Source organism: Microtus pennsylvanicus, chromosome 2, assembly GCF_037038515.1.
Source record: "Microtus pennsylvanicus isolate mMicPen1 chromosome 2, mMicPen1.hap1, whole genome shotgun sequence".
NCBI lineage: Eukaryota > Metazoa > Chordata > Mammalia > Rodentia > Cricetidae > Microtus > Microtus pennsylvanicus.
Genome location: NC_134580.1, coordinates 146087488 through 146104495, shown reverse-complemented (window position 1 = coordinate 146104495; position 17008 = coordinate 146087488).

The following is a 17008-nucleotide window of genomic DNA, read 5'->3' as shown; positions in this document are numbered from 1 at the left end:
CTTGGAGAAGGGCTAATCGTGTGTGCTTTTCTCCGTTTGCTAACCAACTTCTAAATTATACACACGCATAGGAAAAGAGAATTTGAAAAATAGCTGAAAGGTCTAAGAAATACATGGATCGGGTAGAGCTCTAAAGAATGGCTCTGTGGAAGGGACTGCCTTGATGCTGCCGTTAACTCTGCCAGTGCCATTGCATGGCCATTAGTGCACAACCCACAGGAGTCAGCCAAGAACCAAGTAGCCAATAAGCAAGCAGATGAAGCTTCGCTGTAGAGCCCATGACAACCCCGAGTGAGAGAGATGATCCTGCTCTTCATCACTCCTAAACTCCCTACCTGCCCGACAAGGCATTGGCAGGATTTGAAAGGATGATTTGTGTAAGGGTGTGTGTGCAACTTGTGTGTGTGTTTGTGTTATATGCAATTTCTGTGTGTGATATGTGCAATTTCTGTGTGTATTGCATAAATTTTGTATGTGTTTTGTATACAAGTTGTGTCTGTTATCTGCAATCTGGGTGTGTATTGTATGCAATCTGTGTAATAAAAATAAACATTATTAAGACACACAGAAGACACAAGAAGAAAAGCTCCCATATTCTAAGACTTGAGGACAATATAAGCTGATTCTATTTGGGACCACATGCTGGAATGAACAGAAAAATACAGTGATATACATACACATGCTATAAGTGTGCTCCAAGAACTCAGGAAAGTGTGTTTAAGTCACTAAAGTGACTTAACCCTGACATTCTGTCATCCCGGCTTTCAGGATGTCCATCCTGACTGCCACCAAAAGCAGGAGCACTTGGCTGGCATCTCCTGTCAATGCAACCAGACACAGAAAGGATTGTGACACCTGCTGCTTGGCTAGCTGAGGGGCTTTCTGGTAATGGCTCAATTCACTCAAAGAAAAAAGAAATCAACGGCGTGCACACATCATTGACTATGACATGTGCATTCTCAGGAATCCTTTAGGCTCCTTCTAGTGTTTAACCATGACCAGCTCTTAGATGGTTTCCCCCAGGAAGCTTCAGCTTCTTCCAACCAGCTTCACAAATAATAAGGAATGAATAAGAAGAGACTCAGAGCACAGTATGTTAGTGAGCATCCTTCCTAACTCACATACACACACACACACACACACACACACACACACACACACACACACACACATCAAAGGAGACAAAGAAAAGGCATAGAATTATTTGAAACAACAGCTGTAAGGAGACAGTGCAAAGTAGTTAACTGTGAAGACCCAAGTTCAATCCCCAGGACACATGTGGTGGAAGAAGAGACCCAACCTTCAGAAGTCGTCATCTGAGCTTCATAGGCACACCTGGCATATACATACTCAGACATGTTTGCAAATTCGTCACACACACAATTAAATAGATAATAAATAAATGTTTAAAAAACTAATATGAAAGCCTCTTAAATACGGGTGACAGTATGACCACTCAAGTTCATAAAAACAACTAGAGTCAGAGTGAAGTGAGGATCTCTCCCAAATATGTCCCGTGCACACGTCATACTCAACATGCTAACCGAGAGTCTGAGAGAAAAAGAATAGGAAATCTTTAAATAACAAGGAAACACCAATAATAAAAGAGAGGAGTTCATTGATTTCATCTTACAAAAATATCAGTTAGTGACAGAAGTTTACTCTGAAAAATTACATATCATATAACCCTAATTTCTAACATTCATAAAAAAATTACAGTGATGGTAAATACATGCACACATATACACATAGTATGTGTGTGTATATATGGTAAATATATGAATGATAAATATGTATATGGTAAATAAATATTTACAACCAATCACACACACATACACACACATGCATGCACATACACACACACACACACACACACACACACACACACACACACCCCACACGTTAATTGCCAAAGTTTAAGCAGGAGATGGGGAAGAGTTGAGTCAGTTAAGCTCCAGGGATTTTTTTTGTGTCAGTGGAACTATTATAGAGTGTAGGGCTGTGATGATAAACACATGGCATTGTGAATCTGTCAAAACTCATAGGGCTTTAAGGTACAAAATGTAAATCTTTATGCACACAAATTACAGAATCATTTAGGACAAGAGAGCTCAGGATGGATGTTGAGACAGACAAAATTACCTAAGTGGGTTATGAATGTAGGAAAACAACTCAGTGATTAGAGGGAGGGGATGCTGCCTCGTATCCCTTGAAAGTGAGTCAAGTCTGTAAGCCTGAAGAGGAAGAGTCACTGTCTAGCAGAGAGTATGGGATAGTGAGTAGATGCTACCTCATACATAAGCTCGAATTAAACATGCATTTTACATATGGTGGGTGCTGTATGTCACATCTTCAATGCTAGAGTGGAGGTTACAGATGAACAAGAGAAAGACATAGAAAGTTACGTGAATTGGTGATTTACAGTAAAGGAGGACATATGAACTTATATGTGGCTTAATTTACAGTTGGGCACATACATTAATCTGACATGCATACTAAGGTCTCTGTGCATACATGCATTAGAATATGCATATCTTCCCTTTCTGTGCAAACTGATCAGATTGACAACTAATACCAGGATCTTAATTTCTATTATTGCACAGTAAACTAAGGAAATTGGATTCTTAAAATATTTTTATACTAGGGCCAAAAATATGTAAAATGAATCTGGCATATTCTATAATCCTAGAAAGAATATTATTTAAAAGTAGAACTTATTTAAAAGCATTCTTTAAATAACCTTACATAATTTAATGGCTCATTATAAAGCAGCAATAATTAAAATAGTTTGTTGTGGGTGCAAAATTAGATGATGACGGTGGTGATGATGATGATGATGATGATGATGATGATGATGATGATAAGACAGCAATCATAGGCAGACATTGAATCAAACATGCATGATTACCTCAATTTTGACAGAAGTGTCAAATCAATTTAATGGAGAAAGAAAATCATTTTGTGTTGGTTCATCTAATATTCCCTAAAGAAGACAATGAGCATTGACCTTTCTGTCACATCATACACAAAAGTTGAATCAAAATGTAAAATCTGAAATTATAAGACTACAAAAATATATCAGAAAATCTTTATAGCTCTATGGGAGGCCAAGCTGTCTTAGAACATAACAAACATAGAACCTAAATGATTCAAATGACAACTGAGCCGTCACCATGCCTGGCACCAGTAGATACAGTACTTGGTGATGTTTGCAGAGTTGTGTGATTGACTTGGGAAGCTGTTTAGGTATGTGAGAAGGTAGATAATGCATACGAAGACAGTATTAGATGACAGTAGTCGGTACAAAGACACAATCCTTATATTTCAGTAGCTCTTTGGGTACCCAGAAAGAGGCCTGTGTGGACCAGACATAACAACTGAGATGTCACTTCCACACATATTCCACTAGCTGAGGCTAAGTCACGTGACCACGTGTACCTGCAAGAGGAAGGAGGAAAGGTAGTTCATCCTTGAGGAGAACGTTGGAAAATGCACCTGCCCATCAAATCTCTGCCATACCCAGACTCCATCTTACCTTTGCATGATTATTTTAAATAGTGTCCCTCCGTGTGTATTAGTTGGCATTTTAACATCATTTGATTAATTACACCACTCAGAGGCAATGATCTCTAAACCTAGAATTTGGAGGCATCTGTTAGGAGTTGCTAAACTGGTAGATTCTACACACAGAGCAAAAGGACCCTTGATTTAAGATGAAGACAACAGAGCGAAAATAAGCCAGGAAAAATGGACGAGAATCTAAATTTCTGGAGCTGTTGGATTACACTGAACCCATAGCAAACACTATTTTGACATCTAAGGTCCTGGGAACCAGTGCTTTCCTTCCTTTTAATTAGAACAATGTAAACAGCTTTTGTTCATTGGCAACTAAGTGTATTTATTGGTTTAAGGAGTGACAGGCGGGATGACTAACATGGAGAGAAATGAGCACAGTGTGTTGCTTGGTCAGGGTAGCCAGAGCAGGGGAAACTCAAGGCGGTGCACATTTTAAAGGTCAGGAGCCCCAGAGCTTGGCACTGTCTCTCTGGGCAGAAAGGCTTTCTGAAAGACAGATGCAATCAACAGGGTCTCCTTGGCTTCCACTCACATCAGTACCCGTTAGTCAACCTAAGCCAGAGACTTGCAATTGTGATCTGTTGATTCTATTTACTGGATGGATAAAGACTGAGGTGGTCTCTATGTGTCCCGTAAGGAAGCTGGGCTGGGTCTTCAACCTTCAAAGGAAGCAATGATCTCTCTCCTTTGAACACTTTCTGGACAATTGCATAGCCTGGAGAATGTGTCGTGCCTTAAAGACATCCATCTAACAGGAAGGCTCTTTCTAGGGATTTGAAGTGTCTATGTGTTTGCCTAGGCTGTGAGAGGTTAATTTCCTAACTGCCATGTTTACTGTTCTTAAGCTAGCAACGCATAGCTGGAGTGAATTAAATATGTAGTTATTTTCTGACTGACAATCCCTATTCCAAAAGGCAAGGAAATGAAATTTAAAGAGCAAAGCTTCTCTCCTTCCTATATAACAAGGAAAAGACACCGACCATGTTAAAATGGCCTTGACCACGGTGAAAACCACCTTTTCATAAGGACAGAGGCACAGATGATTAGGCAACGTCTAGCCTTTTGGTGACGTGAAATTAAATTGTATTTGATAAACAGCAAGCGTGGTATTTAAAGCAATAATTTATTTGCCTAGATAATTTCTCAGCGGGAGCTACCACAGTCTCAAAATGATAATAGTATAGGGTCACAGTGTTAAGATGTGTTTATTTCTGCTAACTACCTTTTGTTCTGTTCACATTATGAATTCCTAACTGGGGTCAAAGTCAATTAGCTTCTGAGGCAGGGATATTCACTATGACTCATAAATTAAATGGTACCTGTTACTACTGAGTGGAAAATATGTTTCAACGCTTGGGAGACTGGGGTGTCTTGTAGTCAGCTTTTTTTCTTTACTTGAAAAGCAAGGCATGCACTACAAATGATCGACCCCATTTCAACATCGCACAATGCCCGCATGCATTAAATCCACATGGTGCTACATAAATATGCAAGGTACCTTTTGTAAAAGTAGTAAATGTTTTTTCCAAGAGATCCATATCCTATTCAGACTCTTGTCAAAATAATTTGCACTTACAGAAAATACAGAGGAATTTTCTATTCCACAGGTGGCTTTTAAGTCCCTCAGACTAACCAAATCATTGAATTAAAGGTGAAACTGCATTTGCTCACGTTAACATACTCAATGAATATGCATCAAGTAAGAAATTTGCGAGAAGCACTTTGTTACAAGCTCAGACAAGAAAGCAAACATCCGAACCCTTGTTGGGGAGATGGCGCATTTGGTGAAATGTTCACATTGCAAGCAGAGGGGTCTGAGGTAGGGACCCAGAACTCAGTTTTTAAAAGTAGGATGGGGTAGTGTATCCTCATAACCCTGGATCTCAGGAGGCAGCAAGAAGATGGGCCCCAGGACTTACTGTCTAGTTGGCCTCACTGACTTGTAAAGCTCCAAGCCATTGAGAGCCCCTGTCTCAAAAACAAATAAAGGAACCTGTCCCAAAATAAATAAATAAATGGAAAATAAACACAGAAAAGATGGACAGTACCTAGGAGCAACACTCTGGAGTCCACATGCACACTTGCAAACACACCACTACCCTAGGGTAATTGCACCAAGGGGCTCTTCCACTATCACACATGCACATGCGCGTAAACACACACACACACACACACACACACACACACACGTAGACTTGATAGGGAATGGAAGCCTAGGGAGGCAGTTCTAACTCTGGGCCAATAACCTTCCATCTTTTCAAAATCAAGTGTGGATCATAGACAGCAAGTTGAAGTCTGCACAGACTGCCACTTGCTTACATGCTGAGCATAATTTTGGAGAATTCATTCTTTCATATGAACACAAAACATACACGTATTGTTTCCTAACTCAGCCGCAAAAAAGGTAAAACACACAGATTTTATTGTTAAAAATACACAATTGCTAATTTTTAAAATAGCTGTAGAGTCTGTCTGTGTTTGAACCCTCTTCATTTCTTAACCAGGACTGTTTTCAAATCACTAGCTAGACATCTGACCACTTCCTTTCCTTGAGAGCTGTTCAAAAGATCATCCTGAGAAGTTGCCTGGAAGAAGGTTGGATGATTTTGAAAGCTTCATATCAAGAAAAAGATGACGTATTAATAATGTCTGCAAATAATATAAGAATGTGGAACATTGACATTCCAGTGCCTATGGTGCAAAGTCAAGGGACCATCCCTGTTGGTGATAAGACCAATTTCCTGCAATAATCACGAGACACAAAAAGATGGGGAGATTGTTTGCAAGGAAGTACTGGCAGGACAAGGCAGTGGGGCTCCGTGGAATGACTTCCTGCCTTTACTACGTCTCCTTTCAGTCATCTCTGTTTCCAAGACAGCATCCACGCTGATAGCACAAAGGGAAGATGAAGAGGTTTAGATAAAATAATCTTTTCCTGATGTCAGCCAGAACTACAACCAGGCAATGTCATGTCAGCCAGCTTCACCGAAAAATACTGCACAGAGGAAGGGTACCGCTCCTCTTAATGTGTTCATTTCTGAGCCTTACAGACAGGCGCCGAGTCTCAATTTTGGAACGTGAAAACACTGGTACCAGAGGAACCCGAGATTTCATTCATCTGTGCCTAACCCTTCCTAGTGATTGCCACCATGATTTTCTTCTCCTGGTCCACAAAGAACACGGCTTCCATCTTTGTGCTTCCCTGGGGTTCACTGTGGGTCACTACTCCTTGACCCTTCAGGATGTGGCAGGGTATCCCAGGACTATGGACACTTTTCAGTTCGCACCAATCAGCAGGTGCGTGTGGAAACATCTGGTCCTTCACTCTGTGACTTCCGAGGGAAATCAAGGAGAACCTGCTGTCATCTAGACTTGAACTTCAAACCCCGCCTTGTTAATTGCTTTTATATCAGCAGGGCCGAATACTTAGCAGAATTAAGGCAAGGCAGGGGAAGCTCATTTTGGTTCAGAACGTACAGTCTGGCATGACAGAGAAGGCATGGAGTCTGGGAGGGCCTCTCCAGAAGTCACAGTGCCACACAGTTTGGGTGCTGAGGAAGCAGATAGAACGGGACCCAAAGAAAGTCCAGGCTTTAGCTCCCAAGACCCACTTTAAATGACCCATGTGCGTCAGTTAGTTAGTTCTCACTTCTCAAAGACCCCACAAGCTCCCAAACAGAGCCTCCATCCAGGACCAATCACATGAGCCTCTGGGAGACATTTCAGACTCAAACCACACCTGCCACTTAACTCTTGCAATCGTGAACAGGAGGCTTCACCAGTTCTGACCTTTAGATCCCCAGCATGGGAAGTCTACACGCTATAAACTCTTCAATTGAAATTCGAGATTCATGTGCAGTGGAGACTCCCCTTGGAACGTCCTGCAGGAGGCAGCATTCCATAGAACGCAGTATGAGCTGCATTGACACTACATGGTACAGGATGAGGGGCCTTGGAGAAGTGCAGAATATACCGCCTTGGAGAAGGGCAGAATGAAGACACCTAACACAAGCGCTCAGTGGGGTTTTCCTTCGTGTGATTGCCAGGATGGCAGCTACCAAAATGATCCCTTCACTTAACTGCTGCGTCCTCAAACGATGGCGATGTAGAGGTCAAAAAAGGTGGCGAGTGATCATTGCAACCCCTGGCCAATGACTGGCAGAGGTGAGCCTCCTGTTCCCACCCCCAGCTCTGCTGCTCCAAGCTTCTCTGACAGCTTATTTGCAACGACTGGGAAGACAATTTTATCGCATTTAAGAAGCAGATCAGAGGATTTCTATTTAGAATGCTACCACCAGCTGGCTTGCTTATTTCAAGAGACAGAAGAAAAAATATTTCGGAAAACCGTTGGGCTAACCTTTTGCAGGTGAGACCGAGTGGCAGTTGCTACGCAACTCACCAGGGGAGATTGGGAAGCTGCTGGGGTTGAGTGGGAAGAGGCAGAACTGACGGAAAGCTGAGGGCTGATGGGCAACAGACGTGAGAAAAACCAACTCATTCTGTCTCCACGGCACACATGCACTGTGGAATGATGGACTAAGAAAGCTGGAGTTGTGAGCATTTGGAGGGTCGTGTGTTTAGCTTCAACATTTTTTCATAACTTTCCATTTTTATATTACATTCTTTCAAACTAAATAAACAGACCCTTCCCCTCACAGATAAGCTATTGTTATGGAAGTTGTAATTTTCCATTTTTAAGTAGATACAGTGTTTAGATCAAAGCAGAGTCAATGCAAAACCAACTAGTATCTGTGTGTTTTCACCTTAAAGCAAACAGACATTTTCATGAAAATAAAACCAATGATCAAATATCTTTTTGAGAATTTTTTAAACAATAAGAAAACAGCGTGTTCAAAGTGAAAATAATCACACCAACCACACATGAATCTGGAAATTGTAAAGTCATTTATTTTGTTTGTAACTATGTGTCTATGTGGTGTGTCTCTGTGTGGGTATGCACATGTGAGTGCATGTGGGTGTGGAAACCAGAGGGGGGCAGCAGATCCCCTGCAGCTTAAATTATAGTAGGCTGTAAGCAGGTCAGGTATGGGAGCTAGGACCCTAAGTCAGGTTCTCTACAAGAGCACTGTGTGCTTTCAACCACTGAACCATATTTCCAGCCTCCTCCTACATTCTGAGTGCAGATTTCGGCAGTCAGCCATGTAGTAAACGTCAAAATTTGCAACTGGAATAGTTCATCATTTCCTTTTTGGGTATCCTTAATCCCCTTGGAAAAGGTGAGTTCTTTTTTGGCTTTGATAGCTATCTAAAGCCCAGGTACTCCCTCTCCAATACTCAATTTCAACCCTTGAGTAGAAGATTCTTTTTTAATTGAGCTTTGTTCTTTCCCAGAGTGACATCAAAACTGGTCTATATTAAGTCCAGTTCCAGCAAGCATCCTCTCCGGATCTCACAGACAAACAAGTGAGCATCAAAGAGGGGAAATCGAACTCTTCAAAAGAATACTGTGTGGTTCTTCACTGTCTCCTAGTCTTTAATTCATAGTGCCAGGTTGCTTCCAACGTTACTCCACCACAAACAGTTTCAAAATATATTGTTCTAGGTGAAACATACATGTGAGTCAATACCTCTTTCTATAACAAAAAATACATAAAAACAAATAAAAATCCTGCCTCTCACAAAATACCTGAGCTCTGTCCTCTGACCTCCATATCCTAAACAAAATGAAGATGAGGACATCTTTAAAAGCACGTGGTGGGATAAGAAACAGGGCTCACATTCAGGAGGCCACCGAGGCCAGCACCTGCCCTAAGAGGTCTTTCCTCTTATCATCACAAGAAACAGTCACAGGAGCCTGAAGACGATGGGGACCAGCCTTAGTTCCACAGGAAGGAGGGCGTTAGAGCACATAGCCCTATGCTAACCAGAATCACAGATACTTAAATATTAAGTTGTAATAACGTTTGATTCTATTTATTTCATGAAAGGAGCCAAGTAGGATTCTCACCTGCATTACTCCTTAGTTCATCTCAGGAGAAAATTTGAAATAACTGATCCTGAAATATGTAACTATTATTGGCCCCTAGACATTTGAGTTTGAATTCATTTTTCTGTATGTCCTAAGAAGCGGTAATACCAACATTTTTGGTTTGTTTTGTCTTTGTTTATTTGAGACAGGGTCTCACTGTGTAGCTCTGGCAGAAACCTCTCAGGTTGACAGTAGCAAATTCAGAACCTTAGAGGAGTATATGCTCTACACAGACATCATAGGCTCCACAAAGTGACTTCTTAGCAATTATGGGGTCTTAGTGATAATGATCACCACAAAACATGGGAAACGAGGCATAGGAACAGAACCAGCCAGAGGAGGCATGCACAGACAGCATTACCAAACCGCCAGTATGGAAGACAGCAAAAGTTAACATTATGCACATATATATGTATATAATTTAAATATATCTTATTTAAATTAGAGAAAGTGTACATGATAATCACAGATATTTCCAGGCAGAAGCAGGAAAAATTAATGATAGGTTCAAAGCTATTAGTAACTGCCTGAATATCCAAACAACAGAAAACCAAAACAGTTTATATGGTTAACCACACATAGCTCCAGACGAGGGATGAAAAACTAGGGAAGACATGGGAAAAGAAAAAACCTGAGGATTTTCCAAAAGGTAGGACAAATGTAAGTTATTCCAACCTTGGTAGTGGATCTTCAGAGCTTCAAACCCTAAAGATGCTAAGAATGTCAGTCATGAATAGAATTGTGCAGACAAGCAGGGAATTCCTCAAGAAAGGAAAGAGGGCTCTACAGGAAAAGGCACTTGCTGCTAAGGCTAAATGAGTTCATTCCTCGGATTGAGTTCAAAGGAGAGACTGGATTTCCAAAGTTGTTCTCTGACATCCATATGGATATCACAGTGTGTGTGTGCTTGTAACTTGTACACATGCACACACACACACACACACACACACACACACACATGCATACACACACACTAACAATGATGAAGAATAATAAAAATACTAAAAGGAAAGATTCTTTTTCTTTCTTTTTTTTTGGATTTTTGAGACAGGGTTTCTCTATGTGTTGCTTTGGCTGTCCTGGAACTCTCTCTGTAGACCAGGGTAGCCTCAAACTCACAGAGATCCACCTCCCTCTGCCTCACGAGTGCTGGGCTTAAAGGCATGTGCCACCACCGCTTGGCACACATATGTAGTTTAATGACAAAATTAACATTATTGATTTGAATTTATACTTCTTGGGACAATCTCTCAAAATGAGGGAAACTGAGAACATCCTTGAGTAAACCAGGAGAATTTACCAGATGCAGCCATTGTTGCGGAAGAGGCCTTCACACTGAACAAGAAGGCTGAGAAAAGTCTGAGGCCTGAGCCAAGGGAGGGACACAGGACCCTGGTGACTCCGCGAGCCAATCCAGACAGCCCTGCAAATGTCATTACACAGAAGAGTAAATATGAGGAGTTCAGGAAACAAACAGCCATGACACTGAGCAACTGCACCTTCCTGCAGCAGGAACCACTTGGAATTATTGAGTTCCAGTCCCCGTGGGGACCACAGAGCAAAGACTGCTTTCAGATGCAGGGGCATCCATGAATCAACGTTTGAGGATGATACTGTGGCACACAAGAGGTTAGCTTCTAAACGTGCAGAAGAAAAGACCCAGAGCAAGCATAGAAAATTCCAGTATGCTAAAAAAAGAGCAACAAACCATTTTAAAAAATCAACAAGCTAGACTATTAGAATAAGAAATTAGTCCAAATATCCTGGAGTCGAAATATAGGAAAAGTTATGGGAACATGATAAAGTCAACAACTGTGATGCTGAAATTAAAAACAGTCATTAATCTATCTATCCAAAAGAGTAAACATTGGATGTAGTGAAACACTACATATACAAGAAAAATCATAAGGTAGTTGTAGCACTCAGGAAGTAGAGGCAGCAGGATTGCCTCAAGTTCAAGATCAACTGGGTCTACATAGCTAGCTCTGGGCTATCCAGGGCTGCACAGCATAGACCTGTGTCAAAGCAGACACAAAACAAAGCAAGCAACAGACAACTGCGTTTAATGATAAAAGTCCTTCAGTTTTTCATGAAATTGCTAGAGGAGCTGGAGAAAAGGCTCCACAGTTAAGAGGCGAGTACTTACTACTCTTGCAGAGCACCTGAGTTCAGTTCCCAGAACCCACTTCAGGTGGCTCACAACTGCCTACAACTCCAGCTCCAGGAGACCTGACACTCCCCTCTGACCTCTGTAGGAACATGCACTAATATGCACTCATTCCACATACAGACAGACACATACACACATGTAGAAATAAACTAAATCTTTAAAAATTGAGATTATAAAACCCTGTTTCTAACAACAAAGCTTCAAAGTTCACAAAAGTATTAAAAATATGTAAGGCAAACAAAACTGAATTATAAATTAATACATTGCAAATAAAGAAGATTTTATAAGCATGCATTGATGCCTATATTATAATACTACTAATAAGCAGTATTTTCCAAAGTCCAAAGAGGAAATATAAAAGTAGTCAAATCATGAAATACAGTAAAAATGAAACTAAGAAGAAAGTATAGGTATAAGTTACTTTCTTTTTTCTTTTTCATTTTTTTTTGAGACAGGGTTTCTCTGTCTAGCCTTGGCTGTCCTTGAACTCACTTTGTAGACCACACTGACCTCAAAATCACAGAGGGCCACCTGTCTCTGTCTCCTGAGTGCTGACATTAAAGGTGATTACATATTAAAGATTCATAAGTTAGTTTCTTATAAAAAGAATAGAAATTAATAAACCAAATATATCAGACCACTTAAACGTGTATAATTATAATTATAAAGAAAACAAAGAGAAGCATAAATACTTATTTGAAAAGATGACTATCATTAGATATTTAGATAAAGAAAAAAGATACAGACACAAGGTATGTGTAGGAGGAGGTGCTTGTTCATCCCGGCCACCCAAAACCAAAATAACCACACAGAAACTATATTAATTAAAACAGTGCTTGGCCCATTAGCTCTACCTTCTTACTGGCTAATCCTACATCTTAATTTAACCCGTCTCCATTAATCTATGTATCACCACAAGGTCTTGGCTTACCAGCAATGTTTCAGCACATCTATCTCCGACTGTGGCTCCATGGCATCTCTCTTACTCTGCCTTCTTTCTCCAAGCATTCAGTTCCCTGCCTACCTGAGTTCTGCCCTGCTATAGGCCTGAAGCAGTTTCTTTATTCATTAACCAAAATAAGCAACATATAAATGGAAGGACCTCTCACATCAAGTATGAAGATGAGAAACACCATCGTTTTGTTACTCTTTATATAATAAAAGCAGAATTTTAAATTGTTCCTATGTCCCAAATGCAGATTCTGCTTTCCCCTTCCTTAAAATTCACTACTCTTGACAATCCTGCTCTCTGTATAACTGCACCTCCGTGTTAGAGCTAGCCTGTGAGTTAGGGTATTTGTATGTTTTGGATGCTTCTCTTTCCTGCAGAGTAACAGCAATCTCCTGTGCTTCTCCCCTCCTCCTCCCTCCTTTTCCCCATGTCCCTTCTCATCTCCCCCTTTTACACCTTCCTTCTCTTGCTTTTCCTCTCTCCTCTTCTTCCACCTTTTCCTCTTCCTCTTCCTCTTCCCCCTTCTTCCTCCCCTCCACCTTCTTCCTGTAGATCTGGAGATCCACATAGTTTCCCTGCCAAAGATTTTTCATTTCTTTCCTTCCTGTGTGATCCTGTAAAGGATTAGGGATTAAATATCATGTATAATTTAATGACTGAATGGATTGTTGAAATAGGAGTGGTGGGGCTGCGTCCCCAGCACCCTGGCCGCCTGCTAGCTTATGCCCCGAAATAACAACACACAAACTGTATTCATTTAAACACTGCTTGACCCATTAGCTCTAGCCCTTACTGGCTAATTCTGATATCCCGATCAACCCATTTCTAATAAACTGTAGCACCGGTCTTACCGGGAAAGATTTAGCATGTCTGACCTGGCGGCTTGCTTCATCGCGTGCGTCTGCCCGGGAGAGAGGAGGATGGCCTCTGCTTCAGAGAGCAGAGCTGTCGAGTCTGAGCTCACTTCCTCTTTCTCCCAGCATTCTGTTCTGTTTACTCCTCCCACCTATGTTTTAACCTATGAGGGCCAAGCAGTTTCTTTATTGCTTAACCAATGAAATCAACAGATTGATATATGACACTCCCACATCAATGGATCATGGATTTTACTCCTGATCCAGATCTGGGTTTTTTTTTTTGTTTTTTGTTTTTTTTTTTTTTTTTTTTTGTCTCTGTATGAGTTACTTTTCATGTGGCTGTAATGATCAACTTAAAGAAGAAGTGTTTGCTTGGGCTCATAGGTTGAGGAAGACATGGTAACAAGTCTTCACATTGTAGCCTCACTTAGAAAGGAGAGAGAGAGAGAGAGAGAGAGAGAGAGAGAGAGAGGAGAGCACAGCACATGGGATGACTTCAGCCCATCCATGGAGGATCTTCCCTATTCTCTTAATCCTATCTGGATACTTCCTCACAGACAAGCCAGCATGCAGCTCATCAGTGCTTTGAAATACAATCAAACTGGGAAATAAAATTAACCACAGAATGATCAATAGCCCAACAATTACTGAAGATGTTTATGAAACTCTAATGTATAGAAAAGAAATTGCCAATAATATAATCAAATAAAATGCTGGTCACAGTCAAGGAAATAGACAAAAGAGGGCAAGCAGAGTGAGGAGAAAAAGAGAAATTCTTTCACCCTTGTATGTTCAAAACAATATCTTCATCAGGATGCTAATGAACCATTCTGACTTTATCTCAAGATTAAAAGCCATCTTGTTACAAACTCAAAATGAATTCATATCCTTTTTCGTCAAACTTGGATTTGAATAGGTCTTGACCCATTTTCTGGAAATTGACAGGTTCTATACCCTACACCAGACCCTCACCATGGTAAGATAAGATGTTCTACCAAATAATTTCAAGATGTTCTGCCAAATTTCTAGGAAACCAAAACCCTTTGGAGTCCCCAGCCTTGCAGTTTTTTAGCTATATAAGCCCCACTTTCTCCTATGTTCAATGCTGTTTTCTCAAACTCAACTTTTGTTTCTGTCATACAGAAACAAAGCTTCTTTACTTCAACTAAAAGAATTTCAGTGGTGGTCTTTATTCTTATTGAGTGAGATTAACAATACACATATTTTAAACCCACACATTCTGTTTACAAATATAGTTTTTATTAATTTTTTCTTAAATTCAAATGGAATATAATTCTATGTATTTGGGGGTATAATATGATATTCTCATACATGAATACATTTTGTGATTTTGTTACATCTTGAAACCAAGCTAACTAACACATTTATCACCTCATATATTTGTCTGACATCTAATTCTGAAAAATTATTATGTGTAACAATTGCTTTATTAATTTTTTCTCACTAGGAGAAAAAGAAAGGATATAGAAAAACACCACCATTCTTTCATTCTAAAGTATATTTAAAATTTTTTTTAAATAGAATAAGACACTGAGCATAGTAAACCATAAAAAAATTACTTGAGCTATTATTAACATGGCTAAAAATTCTCTGAAACTTAAATTTATTATTCATATTTAGTAAGATATGGTGACATATACTATGAAAGAAGTCTTTGGGATAGAGAGGCAGGTGGCTTTCTGAGATCAAAGTCAGCATCATATACTATGTGAATTTTAGACCAGCCAGGGATACAGAACAAGATATGTATAGTGCCTATGTGCATAAAAAGTGTTCTTCCTTGCCTTCCTATTGGCATGTTTATGTCAACAACCTACAAACTCTTTGGAACATGTGTTTTCCTTTCAATCTTGGGTAAATTCCTAAAAGCCATTCCTAATGTAAACACATGCATACTTATATTGCCAATGACCAGAATTTTTCTTAAGGAGTGGTATCATTTTGTTTTATTATCAACAATTAATTTAGAACTTAGGGTGTCCAACACCCACATCAGCATCTGCTGTTCAATAACCATGTCAAAAATTGCAATCCAGTGGACATAAAATATTTTTTAACACTTTACACACCTGATAAGTTTTTTATAAGACAGATTGATAATTGAAACCAGAAAAGCCACATACCTACAGAGACACATCCCCCCCACAAAACATAGAAAAAGATAAAACTATATCACCTTCAAAGCTACATACCTACAGACATGCATGCATGCACACACACACACACACACACACACACGAGAAAAAGATAAAACTGTATCATTTACATGCAGTCAACAAAACACACGAAGAGAAATTCTAGAATTAGTACCAGGATACAGTGAAACCCTGTTTTGAATTTTAAAAAGAAAGAAATGGAACAAAGAGAGTGGTGGCCTCAGGGCAAGGTCACATCCAGCTAGAATTCCAACTTGCAAAAGGGAATTAAAGAAAAACTTAGAACCAGGTGTGGTGGTGCATGCCCTTAATTCTAGCACTCTAGAGGCCAAAGCAAGGAGATCTGAGTTGGGCTACAGAGCAACTTCCAGGACAGCCAAGCTTAGGTAGTGAAGGAAACCATGAAAAACAGAAAGCTGATGAAGATATAATTGAATGACAGGGACATGTTCCAGCCCAGCAAGCAGCAGAACTTGGCAGCTTCAGTTACATGGTTCAGTTCTGGCTTTAGAGTCAAGGATAGAAGAAAGGGGTTATAGAATTTACCTCAGGGACTGAGGGGAACTGTTGAGGCCTGGTATGTGTCAGGGGTGTCCCTGAATGGAGGCTCAGAAAGACTATTGCATGAAGCTATAAAGTTGAAGTCAGCATTGCCTTGTGAACCCCCCCAAGATGTTAGAGATGCTGGAGTCTTAGGATCCCTGCCAAAGAAATCTGCTAACAGAGAGTAGAGCCAGCGCGAGAGAAAGAAGTGCGCTGCAGTCAACAATGCTGGAAGAAGTTGGAGATCTGAAGAGTACTTTGACATCAGACATGGAGATGAAGAGCTTGGAGTTTGCCCAGCTGGTTTTCAGTCTTGCTTTTGTCCAGTATTTTCCCAATATGCTGCCTTCCCTGTGTTTTGGAATGGCAATGTATATCCTGTGCCATTAAATATGGGAAGTGTGTGGTCTGCTCTTTTATTTTGATTTTACAGGGAATTATAGTTAAGAGAGTGCATGCGTTTCAGAAGAGACTTTGAATTTAGACTTGTAAATAGATGTGAGACTCGTATAGACTATAGGGACTTTTAAAGTGGGATGGAGAGCATTTTCGCATTATGATATGACTACAAACTTTTGGGGGCCAGGGAGTAGAATGTGGTGATTTGCAAGAAAATGCCTCCAAAGAGGGAAGTCCACTGGTAACAAGCCAGCACTCCCAAGCATAGTAAGGGCTCACTGGCTCTCCAACAGCGAATTGACTCAGGGTTGGGTTAGAGGACCAGAGGATCAGAGACTGGCTACA